General features: G+C 39.3%; 1 protein-coding gene across 2 annotated transcripts in view; it reads left to right on the forward strand.

Moving 5' to 3' along the window:
• Positions 1–18,732, forward strand: part of NPR3 (natriuretic peptide receptor 3) — a 97,387-nt gene extending 78,655 nt beyond the window's left edge. For both annotated transcript variants that reach the window (XR_013541156.1, XR_013541157.1), the window contains exon 9: positions 18,052–18,732. The gene's annotated coding sequence lies outside the window, so the exon portion shown is untranslated. The remainder of the gene's footprint in view (positions 1–18,051) is intronic.
• Positions 18,733–18,983: the final 251 nt, after the last annotated feature.

Below are 18,983 nucleotides of genomic sequence, written 5' to 3' on the forward strand. Positions count from 1 at the left end.
CAATTTATAATGAAACCAATGACCAAACAGAGCTGTGGAAATTATTTAATTGCAAAGCTGAGGTCTCATATACTTAGACCCTCAATTCAACAATGGTCAAATGACATGTATAATTAAAGTTCACATACTTGCTTATATGCCATATTCAGTTGTTGATCATTGTATAATCGGAATACAACTGAAATATCAAAGAAGGGGACCATTATTCATCCCTTCTTCACGCCCCTGTAAAAATCAACAAACAAGCAAGACTCTGTATTTGCGAAGGCTTTCATGGCCGGGATCTAATGGCTCTTGTGGGTTTTTCGGTCTCTTTGGCTGTATTCTGAAGATTGTTCTTCCTAACGTTTTGCCAGTCTCTGTAGCCGGCATCTTCAGAGGACAGCACTCTGTGCTCTTGTGTAGTTTGCTTGGGAGTGGAGTATTTATGGCTGTGAAATAGGCTTTTGTCCCATTCAGGAGATGGGTGATTAGTGTGTCTTGTTGTGGGTGTATTGTTGTGATAAGAAGAGATTATCTGTCACTGTGATTGATGGGTGTCATTAGCTGGTCTTTTGTGTGCAGTAATCCCCGATCTTTGTGGCTGGGTAGAGGTCCTTGACCTTTTGCACGCTGTATATTAAAGTATTTGAACAAAACTTAGTTCAAATATAGTGGTGCCCCACTTGACGATTACCCCACTCCACGACGAATCCGCTTTATGATGGGGGTTTTTGCGGTCGCAAAATAATGTTTCAAAGGGAGATTTTCGCTTCACGGCGATTGGTTCCCTGCTTCAGGAACCGATTCTTCACATTACGATGATTTTAAAACAGTTGATCGTCGGGGTTCAAAATGGCCGCCCACTGTGCAAAATGGCTCCCTGCTGTGTTTAGGATGGATTCCTTGCTTAACAGGCACTAGAAAATGGCCGCCCTATGGAGGATCTTCGCTGGACGATGAGGTATTTCGCCCATTAGAACGTATTAACCGCTTTTTAATGCATTCTAATGTGTTTTTTTTAACTTTCGCTTGATGATGATTTCGTTGTACAACGATTTTGCTGGAAGGGATTATCTTCATCAAGCGAGGCACCACTGTACTTCAATATACAATCCAACTAAGTGAACAGGAGACAAAAACGCCTTCATAACTTGACAGATGTTGATTAGCAAATTACCGAAGGGTAGTAAAATTAAAATAGCAACAGTGGGTCATCATAAGGTATCTGTAAACTATTAATAATGAACAAACAAAAAGGGAAATGTTTTATGCTTTTCTTGTACTTAAATTATTCCGTGTCATTTTTGCTCTCCTGTGTAATGAAGTGTATTTCTATCAGGACGATTTGTTATTCAATAAGAAATAGACACGCTGTGTTAATAACCAAGACTATCTGAAGGGATCACATCTTTCCAGTGTTTGGTTTCAACATTTTTATCTCCAAAAATAGTTCAGGCTTGATTTGATCTAGGATCCACTTATTTCTCTTTTTGGTAGTCCAGGATATCCACAAAGCTCTCGTACAGCACCACTTTTCAATGAATCTTTTTTTTTTCTTTTCAGCCTTTTTTCCAGTTCTATTTTCACACCCATACATGGTGACTACAAACACATAGTGTGGATGATCTTAGACTTAGTGTCCAGTGATAATCTTTTCTCGTCCCTTCATTGCTGCCCTTACAAGTCTTAGTCTTCTGATTTCTTGGCTGCAGTTTCCATTTGGATTGATGAATAATTTCAATTTCTTCATTGTCAGTGTTAAAGTTGTGTAATGCTTCTGTAGTCATGATTTGGGTCTTCTCAGTGTTCAACTGCAGTCCTGATTTGGCACCTTCTTTAACTTTCACTAAAAGTTGTTTCAAGTCATTGATGCTTTCTGCCAATGCTACACTAATCAAAAAGATTTCAGCCATTGGGTCCTAAAAGTTATAAAAGTTAAAAGGTTGTTTTTAATTCATTTTTTAAAAAAACAGGATAGCAGGTTAGCAATAAAAGATAAAACATTGAGGATTGTTGAGGATCAGTGAATGCTCTCGGAATGAAATATGATTCCATAAGAAATCAACCTAAACACATTTAGACAAATTTCTGAGCATGTATTTTCTTGTTAGGTGTTCTTTGTTTGACTTGAAAGCAGTTGGAAATGTATGGTTGTATAGCTGTACCCAAAGGTATAAGAAATAATTTCTCATAGGAAGCCCTGAATTGCTAAGTGTTTTTATCAGACTCTCTTAAAAATCTCTAGCTAGTACTCTATTCAGAATGGATGGGCAATTGTGTGAGTTCTCCAGTTTATGACTGTTCCTACAACTTGTTGTGTGACCATTCATGCAACTAATGTGAGACTAAAGATTCAAAGAAAAACCAGATGGAGCAGGAGAGATACTTGTGCAATTGTTCTTCCATGATCATGTAACTCAAGTAGATACTGGCCTCTGCCTTTGGAGTGCCTGTGGTTTCCACCAAGAAATTTTCTTTCCCATATTAGCACAATTTATTCAAAGAAATAAGATACACCTTGCTCAGTGGGGCTTCTTAATCTGATTGGCATTGCAGCCTTATAGTGAAAACCTATACACACATACTCAAAAGTAAGTACCACTGAGCTTACCCCAAGAAACTTGGTTAAGGATAGCAATCTTCTATCTACTCAGAAGTAAGAGCCACTGAGTTCAATGGGATTAACTTCCAAGAAAGTGTCTAAAGTACATCTTTAGTATAGCAAAATTGTATCTTAAAAATGGTGGAGCATATATGATTGAATATGATGCTATGTAGTATTTCTTATGTACAGAAGCCAGAGGGGATTGTGCCTAAAGCCTTCTGAGCAATGCATTCCAAAGTATTTCAAGCACACAGAAGTTTCATCTAAGTAAAAATCACTTGAGAATTGTTTTAAATTAGGAACTTTATGAATAACAAACATTTAAATTATGGGCATATGTAATTGCAAGTTTTGCTGCCATCAATGGGTTTTGCTTGCCAGTAATTAATGGGATCCAGAATTGATAACAACTCCCTCAAAATCAGACAAACACAAATAAGCAAGGCAGTGCTACTGCTGCGGCCTCCGCTTATTTTCCTCTTCATGTTTTCTGCAGCTGTTCTGGACAGCAGTATCTTTTGTTGCCACTGGGAATTTCTTCTTGAACAATGGATTTTGACAAGCAGTGCTTAGGGGAAAGGCATGGATTTTTTTTCTCTCCTACAAACAGCAGAGTCATTTCATCAACAAATATAATTACTATGATAAGGAACTAAAATACTTTTAAAACAAGCAGACTGCTTAATTTCTATTGACTGGTGTTTTTCCTGGCAGAAGGGTAACATAAACATGTTGCTACTGATTCTATATTTGCATAAAATTAAAGTTATGGCTTCCTAAAGAAATGGAATAGGGATATGAATCAGGTCCCCACTTGCATTTTTTTCCAGACAAATTGCATCTGATAATAATGGAACAATGAAAGTGTAACTTAAATAAAACAAAACAACAACAGCAACAACAAAAACACAAGCCTGTCCCTACCGTTAAGCAGATTGAAGCAGCTACCTAAGGTAACACATAACGGTGCATGCAATGCGGTCATAAGGAAATGGAGAACTGAGTTGCATGTGCCGAGCACATTGCTGTGTACTCTCTAAAGTAGCCTGCTGCTCTCAAGTGCAGTAAAAGATTCGGACCAGCATCCTATTCAGAGCTATTACACAGAGCAATTGCAAAGCCATTCCCCTGCTCCTACATGCAACTGATCTTACAAACAGTTTGAGACCAGGGAAATGAATGGGAATAGTCCATCAGTGGAACAAAGCTTGTGAGTTGTCCGATCGGAATCACACAACTAAAAATTGTAGAACTGCAGAGCTGGAAGGGGCTCTACGAATCATCAAGTTGAGCCCCTGACAAGGAGATAGAATGAGGAATCAAACTCCCAACCTCTGGCTCCACAGCCAGATACCTAAATCACTGAGGTATCGAACAGTTCAGAATACTGGTCATTGCCCTGTCGCCAGACTTGAAGGAAAATTCAGCATCCAATTCAATCAGCCTTTATGTGGAATTGTGAGAGTGCCATCTTGTTCTTTGCCTCAATCATCAAAAAAAAAATAACTATGAGCCAAGATAAACAATTTTAGCAATTATAATCTCCAATTCGGAGTCTAACTCCAGTCGAACACAGATGCAGTTTACTAGTAACAGTGTTGGGGCTGCAAGATCTGATTGCATCAAAGACACCACTCAGAGCACTGAAGAAATTATTAAAATTATTTGAAATAATCTATTTATTAGAGATGGGGACGAATATAAAAACAGATTTTTTTTAACGAATATAGCCAATTTGTCAAATATTTGTTGGTCCGAATTCATATAAACATAAATCTAGACAAATATTTCCTCGGTTTTATTTGTCACTCCATCAATCCGTTAATATTCGTATATATTTGTTACCTTTTGGGGGGTCTCTCTGAGCTTGCTGGTGCCAATTAGAAGCTTTGGCAAATCAGGACAGAGATTGTGGATTGGCATGTCCAGCAGCCAATAGCACTGCCAAAAGGTGCCGAGAGGCTGTATATAAGCTTTCCCCCTCCAGGCGTTGCGCACATCTGTTCATGCTCTCTGGAGTGAGAACAATTGCTGCTGCTGGCTTGCTGTTGCTCTGGTGGTTTGGTTTCACTTTTGTGACAGCAAAGCAAACAAACCCGTCGCTTATATTTTTCTTTTTCAAAATTATCATTCATCATCATCAACAACAACTGTACTGGGAATTTGGGAAGGGATTTTCAGGTAGCTTAGGCTACTTTATTTTTATTTTATTTTATTTTATTTATTTTATTTATATCCCACCTATCTGGTCGGGTCAGGCTTTTTTCAAACTTTTTTTCTGGAGGCTTCTGTCATGTGTGCCGTCAGGCAAGTGGAGGCTTGCATCTGAGCACAGTGGGTGGGGGAGATTTTTTTTTAATTTTTATTCAGCCACAGTGGGTCGGGGGGTATTTTTACTAATTACATTACACTGGGGGGTTTTTGTTTAGGTAGGGAAGTCACATTTTAGTAAAAGAATTAGTCCACCACCCCATCATTCAAAAAATAAAATTTGCACAGTCACTCCCTTTCTCCATTGTTTTATTAATTAGATTTTTATTATTGTTATTTGTTTATTTGATTTGGTAGGCAGGCAGTAGAAAATGAAGGGATTTCTTCATGGTCAATCCAAGGGGAAGAAAGCTGTGAAGCTGCGTAGGCTAGGCAGTGGCAGCACGTCCATCACTACCACGTGTACATCTACTACCATCACCATGACCACCACTGTTTCTCCTCTGGTGGCCTTGGAGGCAGGCATGGAAGCAGAGCTTCCAGAGATGCCTAAAGAACTACTCTTCCTAGAGGAGTCTGAGGAGTTACTGGTTGTTTCTGAAGATCCCCAGTCTGATTTGGAATGAGTAAGGGCAGTTCTAAACAAGCATCTTTGTCGCCCCATCGCCTGGCTTCAGATTGCAGAGCTGATCTATTTCCAACAGCCTTGCAGCCTCATGGATTAACCACTGTTAGTAGCACTGACCCTGTTCATCTGATGGTGCCGCTGGTGCTATTGGAAGTTGCAAGCAACCTCAGTTGCCTCCTGGGAGCAAAAACCTTTCCTTTGCAGGCAAATCTGATGTTGCTGAAGAAGACCAGAATCTGCTCTGCTGCCTTTTGCTTCAGGGCCCCGATAGGGCCTAAACGTCTGCTTTCTGGCTGCCAACTACCTCAGTGCCCAATGGGGCAAGACACGGTACTTTGCTGCTGCCAACTACCTCAGTGCCCAATGGGGCCAAAAACTCTGCTGTGCTACCAAATACCTCCTTGCCTCCAGTTCTCCTGAGGGCAAACTCTACTTCACTGGCAAATGTAATGTTGTGCTGAGCTAAAGACAAACTCGATGCCTCATGCATGCCTCTGCCAAAGGGATCTCTCATTCTGCTGGGGCTAAATATAACTCCCTCAATGCCACGGGCTTCTGTGCTGTGTGGGAAGCTCTCCTGGGGGGACCCAATTTGTGGGTGAATAACTCAGAGTTATGATATCCAGTCTTCACCAAAGTGGGCAGGTGTGTTGGGAAAAGACATAGGAAGCTCCATTGTGATTCTGGATTCTCTAAGTTCTTGGGGGGAGCTTTCCTGGGGGTCCTATTTGTGATTATATAACTCGGGGTCCATTATCCAATGTTTACCAACCTTTCCAGAGTTGTAGGAAAGTGTTTGATGAAGCTTCCCTGCACATTTGGTGCCTCTTGGTCATCAGGGGCCAGTGTTATAGCCGTTTAATGTGCAGATGAATTGACAGATTGATCCATCAATTCGTTGATGAATATTCATATATTTGTATTCATTGATTCGTTAACCTTGATGGATAACGGATCAAAACGAATTGCCATTTTTTAAATTTGTCCCCATCTCTAATCTTTAGGTTTGAGGAAGTAGATTTTGGAAATGTCACAATGAAGCAAGTCTTTAAGTTGCCATAATATTTTGTCAAATTTTATCTTCCTGGGCTCCATGATCACTGCAGATGGAGACAGCAGCCCTGAAATTAAAAGGCGCCTTCTTCTTGGGAGGAAAGCGATGACAAATCTTGACAGCATCTTGAAAAGCAGAGACATCACCTTGCCAACAAAAGTCCGAATAGTCAAAGCTATGGTTTTTCCTGTCGTGATGTATGGAAGTGAGAGCTGGATCATAAAGAAAGCAGACCGCCGAAGAATTGATGCCTTTGAATTGTGGTGCTGGAGGAGGCTCTTGAGAATCCCCTGGACTGCAAGGAGAACAAACCTATCAGTTCTAAAGGAAATCAACCCTGAATGCTCACTTGAAGGACAGATCCTGAAGATGAGGCTCCAGTACTTTGGCCATCTCATGAGAAGAAAAGAGTCCTTGGAAAAAACCTTGATGTTAGGAAGGTGTGATGGCAAGAGGAGAAGGGGACGACCGAGGATGAGATGGCTGGACAGTGTCTGCGAAGCAACCAACATGAACCTGACACAACTCCGGGAGGCAGTAGAAGACAGGAGGGCCTGGCGTGCTCTGGTCCATGGGGTCACGAAGAGTCGGACACGACTAAACGACTAAACACACACAATATTTTGTCATTTGTTTTTTTTTTGTTTCACTTTAATTCTGTTGATCTGTATACAGTTAGACAATTTACAACATTGTTGTTGTTGTTTAGTCGTTAAGTTGAGTCTGACTTTTCATGACCCCATGGCCCAGAGCACGCCAGGCCCTCCTGTCTTCCACTACCTACCAGAGTTTGGTCAAATTCTTGCTGGTGGCTTCAATGACACTGCCCAACCATCTCGTCCTCTGTCATCCCCTTCTTCTCTTGCCTTCACACTTTCCCAACATCAGAGTCTTTTCCATAGAATCTTCTCTTCTCATGAGATGGCCAAGGTATTGGAGCCTCAGCTTCAGGATCTGTCCTTCCACTGAGCACTCAGGGTTGATTTCCTTCAGAATGGATAGTTTTGTTGTATTTGCATTCCAGGGGACTCTCAAGAGCCTCCTCCAGCACCACAATTCAAAAGCATCAATTCTTCGGCGGTCAGCCTTCTTTATGGTCCAGCTCTCACTTCCATACATTGCTATTGGAAAAACCATAGCTTTGATGATGCAGACCTTTGTCGGCAAGGTGATGTCTCTGCTTTTTAAGATTCTGTCTAGTTTGTCCTCGCTTTTCTCCCAAGAAGCAGGCATCTTTTAATTTCGTGGCTGCTGTCACTATCTGCAGTGATTATGGAGCCCAAGAAAGTAAAATCTATCACTGCCTCCATATCCTCCCCTTCTATTTGCCAGGAGGTGATGGGACCAATGGCCATGATCTTAGTTTTTTGTTGTTGTTTTTTGATGTTGAGTTTCAAACCATTTTTTGCACTCTTTTTTCACCCTCATTAAGAGGTTCTTTAATTCCTCCTCACTTTCTGCCATCAGAGTGGGATCATCTACATATTGGAAGTTGTTGATATTTCTTCCAGCAATCTTAATTCCGGCTTGGGAATCATCCACTCCTGCCTTTCACATGCTGTATTCTGCATATAAGTTAAATAAGCAGGGAGACAATATACAGCCTTGTCGTACTCCTTTCCCAATTTTGAACCAAACAGTTGTTCAATATCCAGTTCTAACTGTTGCTTCCTGTCCCAAGTATAGATTTCTCAGGAGATAGATGAGGTGGTCAGGCACTCCCATTACTTTAAGGACTTGCCACAGTTTGCTGTGGTCCACACAGTCAAAGGCTTTTGTGTAGTCAATGAAGCAGAAGTAGTTGTTTTTCTGGAACCCTCTGGCTTTCTCCATCATCCAGTGCATGTTAGCAATTTGGTCTCTAGTTCCTCTGCCCCTTCGAAATCCAGCTTGTACTTTTGGGAGTTCTCAGTCCACATACTGCTGAAGTCTGCCTTGGACGATTTTGAGCATAACCTTGCTAGCATGTGAATTGAGTGCAATTGTACAGTAGTTGGAGCATTCTTTGGCACTTCCCTTCTTTGGGATTGGGATGTAGACTGATCTTTTCCAATCTTCTGGCCGCTGTTGAGTTTTCCAAACTTTCTGGCATATTGAGTGTAACACCTTAACAGCTTCATCTTTTAAGATTTTAAATAGTTCAACTGGAATGCCATCAGCTCCACTGGCCTTGTTGTTAGCCATGCCTTTCTAAGGCCCACTTGACTTCACTCTCCAGGATGTCTGGCTCAAGGTCAGCAACCACATTATCTGGGTTGTTCTGGTATAATTCCTCTGTGTATTCTTGCCACCTCTTCTTGATGTCTTCTGCTTCTGTTAGGTCCCTCCTATTTTTGTCCTTTATCATGTCCATCTTTACACAAAATGTTCCTTTATCTCCAATTTTCTTGAACAGATATCTGGTTTTTTCCTTTCTATTATTTTCCTCTATTTCTTTGCACTATTCATTTAAGAAGGCCCTCTTGTCTCTCTTTGCTATTCTTTACAACTTACAAAACCACAAATCCATTCATCTTACAAAAAAACTTCCAGAATATTCTCCAACTGTGATTCTTAGACCCTAAAAACTATGGTGACTGACCATGTTTTGGCACTTATATGAAATTAACATCTACATCACTCAAACCTTCATGGGAGAGAATTTGGAGCTGAGGAGCTGTGGGCAAGAAATCCCTCCCCAGCATCTCCACAAAAGGAACCATTCTTAATGACGGAACATGGAGGAGGAACTTCACAGCATATCTTAATGATTAGCCAAGTATCTTAGGGAAGATGCACTCCCCCAGATATTCAGAGTGCAAACTGTGTGAGGTTTTGTAATTCATCACCAGCACCTTGAACTCAGCCTAAAAGCATATTGACAGCTTGTGTAATTCTTTCAGAATTAGTGTCACATGGGCTTTGAAAAACATTTCTTCCAGCAATCTAGCTGTGGCTTATCTGCATCAGCTATAGTATCCAAGTCACTTTCAAGGGAAGCTCTACATCAGGGGTCAGGGAACTTTTTTACCTTTTACCCCCCAAAACATTTATATACGCTGACATTACCCCCTTGATTCGAAAGGAAGGAAATCATACATTATTTGAATTAAAAATATTATTGAATCTACACAGGCTGTGTACTGAACTAGCAGGATGCACCAAATTTGATAAAGATGTGCACTATTTTTGCTGGAACACATTGCACTCCAGCCATGGTGTGGTATAGGTAGTAAGGTGTCCAACGTGCCTAGCAAGTTGCATTAAATTTTTGCTAGCTTGCAGAGGATCATTAGTGGCTGCCAGAGTGGTGCTAGCAATGACATGCTTGCTAGAGACTGCCAACGCAGAACTGGGTGTGTGTGTTTCCCTACCACTTTAATCATTCTATGTGTGGTGTGCAAAAGGGAACAAACCAGGCTAAAGGTCATGTCACCCACCCTGTTGCCACAGCCCAATATCAAAGGACCAGTGTGCTTTTTTTATCATCATCAATGGAAAACTCAACAGTGGCCAGAGGACTGGAAAAGATCAGTCTACATCCCAATCCCAAAGAAGGGCAGTGCCAAAGAATGCTCTAACTACCATACAATTGCACTCATTTCCCACACTAGCAAAGTTATGCTCAAAATCCTCCAAGGTAGGCTTCAGCAGTATGGGGACCGAGAACTCCCAGAAATACAAGCTGGATTTCAAAGGGGCAGAGGAACTAGAAACCAAATTGCTAACATGCGCTGGATTATAGAGAAAGCCAGAGAATTCCAGAAAAACATCTACTTCTGCTTCATTGACTATGCAAAAGCATGGCAGAAAGTGAGGACTTAAAGAAGCTTTTAATGAGGGTGAAAGAGGAGAACGCAAAAAATGCTCTGAAGCTCAACATAAAAAAAAACAAGATCCTGGCCACTGAAGGGGAAGACATGGAGGCAGTGACAGATTTTACTTTCTTGAGCTGCATGATCACTGCAGAGGGTGACAGCAGCCACAAAATTCAAAGGTGCCTGCTTCTTGGAAGCAAAGCAATGATAAACACAGACAGCACCTTAAAAAGCCACCCTCTCCCTGCCTTAATTCAGTTTCTCTTTTGCTTGACTGGCTGTTCATTTTCACTTTTGAGTCAGTCAGTCAGTCAGTCAGTCAGTCAGTCTCTCTCTCTCTCTCTCTCTCTCTCTCTCTCTCTCTCTCTCTCTCTCACACACACACACACACACACACACACACACACACACACACACACACACACACACACACACACACACACACACACACACACACACACACACACACACACACACACACACACTCCATTTCCTCCCTCCCTCCATTTTCTCCAATTACACACATTTAAATAAGCCTGATGAAGTCCTTGGTCTCTTGCACCTTTCTTTCTTCCCTCCTTTCCTTGCTTGCTTCTTTCCCGCCTTCTGCTTGCTCTCATTCACTTCCGGAAGAAGCAGTCATTCAGAAGCCCCGGATTGATTGATTGCCTGGGCTAATCCCCAGCTGTAAGGGAAGTTTATCTCCCTGATCTCTGAACAAACGGAGCATTTAGAAGTCCGCTGCTGCAAGGAAGTAACAGGACTAGGTAGTTTACAATTTGAGCTTGGCTGCAGAGGGTGGGGGCGGGTGGGAGGGAGGGGGTACCAGCTTGCTCATTACCCCCAGGATTTTCACTTTTACCCCATTTGGGGTAATTTACCCCGGTTTCCCGACCCATGCTCTACATAAAGCACATCGCAGTATTCTAAACATGAACTACAGTAGCCAGACTGTCCCTATACATAATTGATGTAACAATGTAGGTATTATTATGACAAAGATTCACTCACACTTCATTTACTTTTTATAAAAATGAACAAATAATAAAAACAAAATTCAAAGATGTCATGATAGGATCTAGCACCGAGCTAAAAAAACCCAGAATGATATTTAATGAAAATAAGTTATATGCTCCAAAGCAAGAAAAAATAAAACAAATGCAGTTATAAGATGGGGAATACTTGGCTGAATAATACCATGAGCAGGAAGAATCTTGGAATTGTAGTAGATCACAAGCTGATTATAAGCCAACAGTGCAATGTGGTCACAAAAAAGGCAAATTTTATGATAGGCTCTAGATCACAGCTCGCTCCCCTCTATTCAGCACTGGTTAGGCCTCATCTTGAGTACTATGTCCAGTTCTGGATACTGTATTTTGAGAAGGATGCAGATAAATTTGAACAAGGTCAGAGGAGGGCAACAGGAATGATCACTGGACTGGAATCTAGACATGGTATATTTGTATGTGTATCCCTGGGGATATAAATATGAATATCGGCAGCACAGGTGCCCGGGAAGTCTAGTTCCTCCCTCTGAACCGGCAGATCCAATTAACCTGGGCACTGCACAGTTCTGGCGTCGTTCTCATTGTGCCAATTTGAGGAGTAGCCTGGCTTCCCCACATAACCAACTGCTCAACCCGAGCAGGGAAATTCACCATCCTGCCTCCTTACCAAAGTGGTCGGCTGCATGGGGAGGCAAGGTAGTGCCAGCCAGTCTACCTCTGCAATTGGCATGACAGTAACGATGCTGGCCACATAGTGACCAGTAATTGGATCTTTTAGTTTTGGGGAGGGAGGAACTGGGCATCCCTGGTACCTGTGGTGCCTATATTTGTATACGTATCCCCAGCGATACAAATACAAGTATTCCATGTCTACTGGAAACTAAATCCTTTGAGGAAAGACTGAACGATCTGGGCATGCTTAACCTTGAGAAAAGAAGGGCGAGAGGAAATATGATTGCATTTTTTAAATATTTGAAAGGTTGTCCTCCAGAAGAGTGACAGAATCTGTTCTCAATTATTCCAGAGTGGAAGACATGTAGTAATGAACTAAGGCCATAGGAAGCCAGATTTCAGTTGAATATCAGAAAAACGTCCTAAGTGTTAGAGCAGTGGACAACAGAAGAAATTATCTTGGGAGATGGTGAGCTCTCCAATGCTGGAGGCATTTTTAAAAATTATATAGCTGTCTGTCTGATATACTTTGATTTGGATTTCTGCATTGAGGGTTGGACTCAATTGCCTTATAGGCCTTCCAACTCTATGATTCTGTGATTCTATGTGTTCTATACCTGAAGTATGGATGGAGAGCCCAGGAGAGTAGGAAGAATGGAGTAACTAGACTGTGTCATATAGGTAATTATCAGATGTAAAAGTGGTTAGTATATGCACAAGCATGTATGTCTAAATTAGCACTACATTTTAAAAATATGAATTCCATTTCAATTACTGTTGTAATATATTTCAAAGCAAACTTACAGTGGGGTCTCTACTTAAGAACGTCCCTACTTAAGAACAATCCAACTTAAGAACAGCTCCATTTGCTAAATTTTGTTTCTACTTGAGAACAGAAATCCAAGATAAGAACAGGAAAAAAAACCTTTCCTGCTCTTTTTTTGACCTTAGGTCATCTTAGGTTAAAAAAAATTCTCCCCCTAGTGGTAGAGTACGTATTAACCAGCTTTGCATTAGTTCCTATGGGAACTAATGCTTCAATGTACAAACGCACCTCTACATAACAAAAAAAACAGCCAGAACGGATTAACTGGTTTTCAGTCCATTCCTATGGGAAATTTTGCTTCAACTTAAGGACGTTTCAACTTAAGAACACCATTCCAAAATGGATTAAGTTCTGAAGTAGAGGTTCCACTGTAGTTTCTATGGACGGAAAAGAGCAGATACGGATTAAATGGTTTTCAATGCATTCCTATGGGAAATGCAGATTCAACATAAGAACTTTTCAACTTGAGAACCACCTTCCAATACGGATTAAGTTCTTAAGTAGAGACCCCACTGTACCTCCTTTTACATATCACATTTCTTAAATCATAAAAGGAAATTTGAGAAACTGGTTTACTGAAGCTGCTAAATAATATTTTTCCCCAAAAATACTATATACTTTTATCTAAAAATGTCACTTATTGCTGTAAGAAAAAAAATTCTCACAGATAAACTGCATACACAGATGAAGCAAATTTGCTAGAAGTAATCCTGCATGTGTCTATGGCAGGGTGCCATGTTTCCTTTTGATTAAGAAGATTATATCTGGAATACATTCTGAAAACAGGAAGGCATGGCAAAAGTTTTTTTTTTCAATTAAATAGTTCCCATATAAACACAGGAATTCCACTGCTATCAGTCTTATTGTACAGAGGGCAAATTGGCTGGGTAACAAGATTTGCTTTGTACTTTTAAAAAAGTCACCAAGACATGCTTTGCACTGATATTTGTAAGAGCTCCTGTCAGAGTCACATAAACTATAGCACTGAATCAGCAGTCCCTGTGATAACTAGCTAACATAGTTACTTTCTGATAAGTGCTTTGCTACAGTCTATCTTAATCATTCATTCATTCATTCATTCGGAGCCTGTGTGTGTTCAAGCATTGTATAATAAAATGGTGTTCATTTACTTAAGATATGCAATCATGAAACCAGCTTGTGTTATCTGCAAGTTGACTCATGGCAACTAGACTTCTTTATTAGGTTGAAATGTTTTGCTCCTCCTCCAAGCCGCCTAGAGTGGTCTTAATTGACTAGATAGGCGGGATATAAATAAAATAAAATAAAATAAAATAAAATAAAATAAAATAAAATAAAATAAAATAATAATAATAATAATAATAATAATAATAATAATAATAATAATAATAATAATAATAATAATAATAATAATAATAATAATAATAATAATAATAATAATAATAATAATAATAATAATAATAATAATAATAATAATAATAATAATAATAATAATAATAATAATAATAATAATAATAATAATAATAATAATAATAATAATAATAATAGGTTCTTCAGCCTGAGGAGAGTTGGTAGGAAACCCCTGATACATCCTCCACCTTGGTTTCACTTCCTCCTGGTTTGAATAGTCTTGTTAGAAGGACAAAGGACTGGGGGTGAGGGTTAATCCCACATCTGCAGTCCTTCTCCACACTCTCATCACTGAAATGTAGTGAAAGACGAGGAAAACCTAAATGGTGGAAATGCATCAGAACATCTTGTGCTACTTTAAAACTTGCATCCATAAGGAAAATATGTCAAAATACACTGAGATAATTCTACATACCTGATGTTGGTAACATAGCAGATTGGGACAAGGTAGGACCTATTCCGGGGAAGACTATGAAATATTGGTCTCCAAGGCACACTGAACAAGAGAAACCACGACATGGTATATATGTTGGCCACCAAGTGTGACCCTTGGGCAGGAGTTAATGAAAAAGGAATGGACTGTTAGGAACTTGAAGCTATTCTTTGTGGATCTCTGTACTGTACTTCATAGCTCTGCAACAGTGCTGGTCACCGTAGCTGATATTAGAAGAGTCTCTCCAAGTATTTCAGTAACATTATGCAACAACAAAGGAGGAAAACTTCTCTGCTTGAGCACCTTAACTGTGGAATCAAACTTGCGTGATATCAACCCCACAATTTTTTTTCATATCATGCAAAATCTTTTTTGCTTCCTCAGGCATATTAATTGGTTGGTATCATCTTACATTTATTATTTTTTTCCCCCTGATATTCTTGCCACCGATGATGTTTTATTATTTTTATGATATAATCTTTATCTATCTATCTCAGTTTATATTCCAGAATACCAGCAAAACCCACAACAACCATTAGATCCCGGCCATGAAAGCCTTCGCGAATACATTATTTCTGAATTGCTTCAGAATTATGTTAGGAATATTTCAGTGTTGAATTGGATGACATATTTACTACGATATTCCCAATCTATTTGCAGTGAATATCCCCAATCCTTAGAACAACAATTACAGAAAGGAACACTCCACGTTCCTTTGTAAACAGTGCTTAGGAAAGGATTATGCTTGATTGATTAGCTGTAATGGTTTCCTCTGCCTCATCTTTGATGTCATGAAATTCTAAGAGCCAGCCTTTCCTTTGACAGAATAAACAAGCATAGTGTACACATCAAAGCCGTTTGCGTCAATGAATCCTTTTAGCATTAGCACATTCTTTTCTTGCAATGTGAAAAAAAGAGTAATCTGATGGACTCGACACACCTTCAGTATCCAATTTTGCATAATTTTTGGGTGGAAATTTTGGGGAAAAACTTGAGGAAACAGCATTGTCAGAATTTCTGCACCCAGGTCATAAAATAAACAATTACTTATATGTACTTCTTTACATATGACACACTGGTTTTCATTATGCTTGAGCTTTCTGAGAAACTCAGTATAGTTACCAATATATTTACTTGGGAACAGCTATGTAAGTCCATTGCAGAAAGAACAAAAATCTTTTAAAAATCCCAAAATCTTGTGGCACCTTAAAGATGGTAGCATTTTTTTTAAAATTAAGCTGCATGGCTTCAGCTTACTTCCCCAAAGCAATGAAGTATTTGCATATATTATTTATATTAGACAAATATTTCTATAAAATGTATTAATTATTTATGTATTCATTTGTATCAATAATATATAAAGAAATGTATTTACTCCTGTATGTAAATGTCAACATAGTTTATTTTCAAATACTAATTTTTTTAAAAAAAAATGGGATGCATTTACAATTCAAAGTTTTGTTTCTAACCTATAAAACCTTTGGCATAAACAAAACAGAGGATCTTGTCTCCCACTATGAATCTGCTCAGGTACTAAGATCATCAGGGGAGGCCTTTCTCTTGGTCCCATCATCTTCATAAGTGTGTTTGATGGGGACACAAGAGAGGGCCTTCACTGTTGTTGCTCCCGGACTTTGGAATTCCCTCCTACAGGATGCCAGACTGGCCCCATCTTTGCTGCCCTTCCACAAAGAGACAAAATTCAAGCAAGCTTTCCCTTATTGACTGGCTGCTTGAGTAGAAGTTTCAAATGGATTGTTGCTTTCAATATGGTTTTGGTGTTGTTTTAGTTTACCGTTTTTTACTGTGATATTTGTATGATCCTTTTTAGTATTTATATACTTACTGTTTTTAGCTTTAAATATTGTCTTTTAATGATGTAAGCTGCCTTGGGTCCTTTTTAAGGAGAAAGAGAGGGTAAAAATATATTACATGCATGCATACATGCACACACGCACACACAGACTTAAACACACATTTTTCATTTAACCCTTGTAAGCTGATACAAATGCCCCCATGCACTATGTTGCTTATTTGGTATTGACTCTGTGCTTGCTTTTCATTCACTCCTGTTGTTAATAGTAGCAAAGTTACATATTTCTTTATAGGAGACCAGTGTATAATTTTATAAAGTGGAGCACAGACTGGGTTTCATATTTACTCTAGCATGTCATGTTAAAGTTCATAATGTATTATTTGTCCCAGCAAAGGGATGGACTGAATGCATCCTGTAGCTCAGGCAGTTACCAAAGACCTCACACAGTCTGGAAGGAGAGACACATCACCCACATGATCCTGGGGTTATGACCATGGCACTGATCTTAACCTTTCTGTATGCATAGGGTCATGGGAAACATTTACAGAGCAAGCTCCTAGACTTGAGGAATCTGAAACACAAAACATGGCTGATTGCTGTTGCTTCTTTGTCCATCAATAGATGTCTTTCAATGAGTTGGAATGAACGAATGTTCCAGTTATCCAAATTGTCTTTAAGTTTCTATTCTCAATTTTCAATCACAGGTTTCCTTCTAAGAGACCAAACTACCCTGTTTTCCCGAAAATATGACCTAACCTGAAAATAAGCCCTAGTACGATTTTTCAGGATGCTCATAATATAAGCCCTACCCCCAAAATAAGCCCTAGTTAAGTGAAACCCCACCTCCCCACCCTTTTGCAGCAACCAGAAGATGACATGACTGCATTTGAATAAATGTAGGTTGTTTTACATGAAAAAAACTAATAACATCCCCTGAAAATAAGCCCTAATGCGTTTTTTGGAACAAAAATTAATATAAGACCCTGTCTTATTTTCAGGAAAACACAGTGTTTTCCTTCACCATAGTACTATCAGATTGGTTTTTCCTTCTTTGCTATTTTATCAGCTGAAATCGGCATTACTACGCAATCAGTGATGTTTGAACAACTTTAGGGTACTCTCAAAGTCACTTGAATTGCTCCATAAGTTTGGGAAGAAAAACCAAGTCAAGAAAAGTCAAGACAAAAGTCAGTTCTTAAAAATATCTTACTTTAATGCACGATACCAGGCCTTATGAGATTAGAAAGAATGTTGAATCAACATATTATATTCTGAATTTGGCAAGTCAAGTATCTGGGCTATTGTTGCAGAGTCAGAGTTCTCTTAATCTGAAAATAGCCTGCCTGACAATGGGAATAAATGAAAACATCACAGGACCAACCATTTGGCAGAATGAAGCAGTTGCTTTGGATAGCCAGTTGGAATGCCATTCTTAGTTATTTAGTTTACTATATTTCTAATTGATGGAGTTTGGAAATACAGTACCTGGTTAAAGTTAATTATGTGTTTCTTTTGTGAGTGCCTTCTCTCATGAGACATAGTGGGTTAATTTATTGGTTAACACTCACTAGCAAAGCTGAGACATAACTAGTTAAATTTAATTAGTTACATGACAACTCTTCTCCCCACAGATACACACACTTCCATCCCTCCCTCCCACCTTGTTACTCACTCCAGGAGGTGATCCCAAGAGGAGGACAATTTTTGGAAAGCATTGGAAGAAACACTGAAGTTGTTACAACCTGGAAATGTCAAGAAATGAACTGGAAACCACAGAAGAAGTGAATGCCCTGCATTTTGCCAGAGAAGCAAAATTTAATTCAAGATGTTGCTAAATTCTATGCTTTAGAACAGTTTTTCCCAACCTGGCTGTTTCCAGATACATTGCACTATGCTTAGCCATTTATCAGTCAGAAAGACAACTACATGGATTCTAGATCAAACCAAACCTGAACTTTCCTGAGAAGCAAAAATGACTAAACTCAGACCGATGCATTGGGCACATCATGTGAAGACAAGGCTCATTAGAAAAGACAATACTGCTGAAACAATAGGGAGCAGTAAAAGAAAAGAAAAGAAAAGAAGATGAAGACCTGACATGAAATAGATTGACTCAATAAAGGAAGCCACTGCTTCTGTTTTCCAAGACCTAAGCAGGGCTGCTAATAATAGAACCTTCTGGAAGTAAGAATAAATTGGAAGTGATTTGACAGCACACAACAATAGCCATCAATCAGATTTTTTTATTTAGTAGTCCTCATCTGGAACTTCTGAAAGAGCCTGTAATAAAATATGGCATTAGGGGGCAAAAATGACAGTAATAGTATTATTTGTAAGGCTTTAAAAGAGGTAGCCATGTTAGTCTTTGCTAGCAAAACAGGTGAAAACAAAAGAAATATAAAAAATAAAGAAGACAAACTTGTTGTGGCACCTTAAAAACTAACTGCTAAAATTTAATATGAGCTCTTGTGTACAAGTCTACTTCTTCAGATATAGGAGTCCCTATGCTACAACATTTTTGTCTTGTTTGCTTTTTACATTTCTTTTGGTTTTATCTGTTTTA

This window comes from Pogona vitticeps, chromosome 2, assembly GCF_051106095.1.
Source record: "Pogona vitticeps strain Pit_001003342236 chromosome 2, PviZW2.1, whole genome shotgun sequence".
Taxonomy (NCBI): Eukaryota; Metazoa; Chordata; class Lepidosauria; order Squamata; family Agamidae; genus Pogona; species Pogona vitticeps.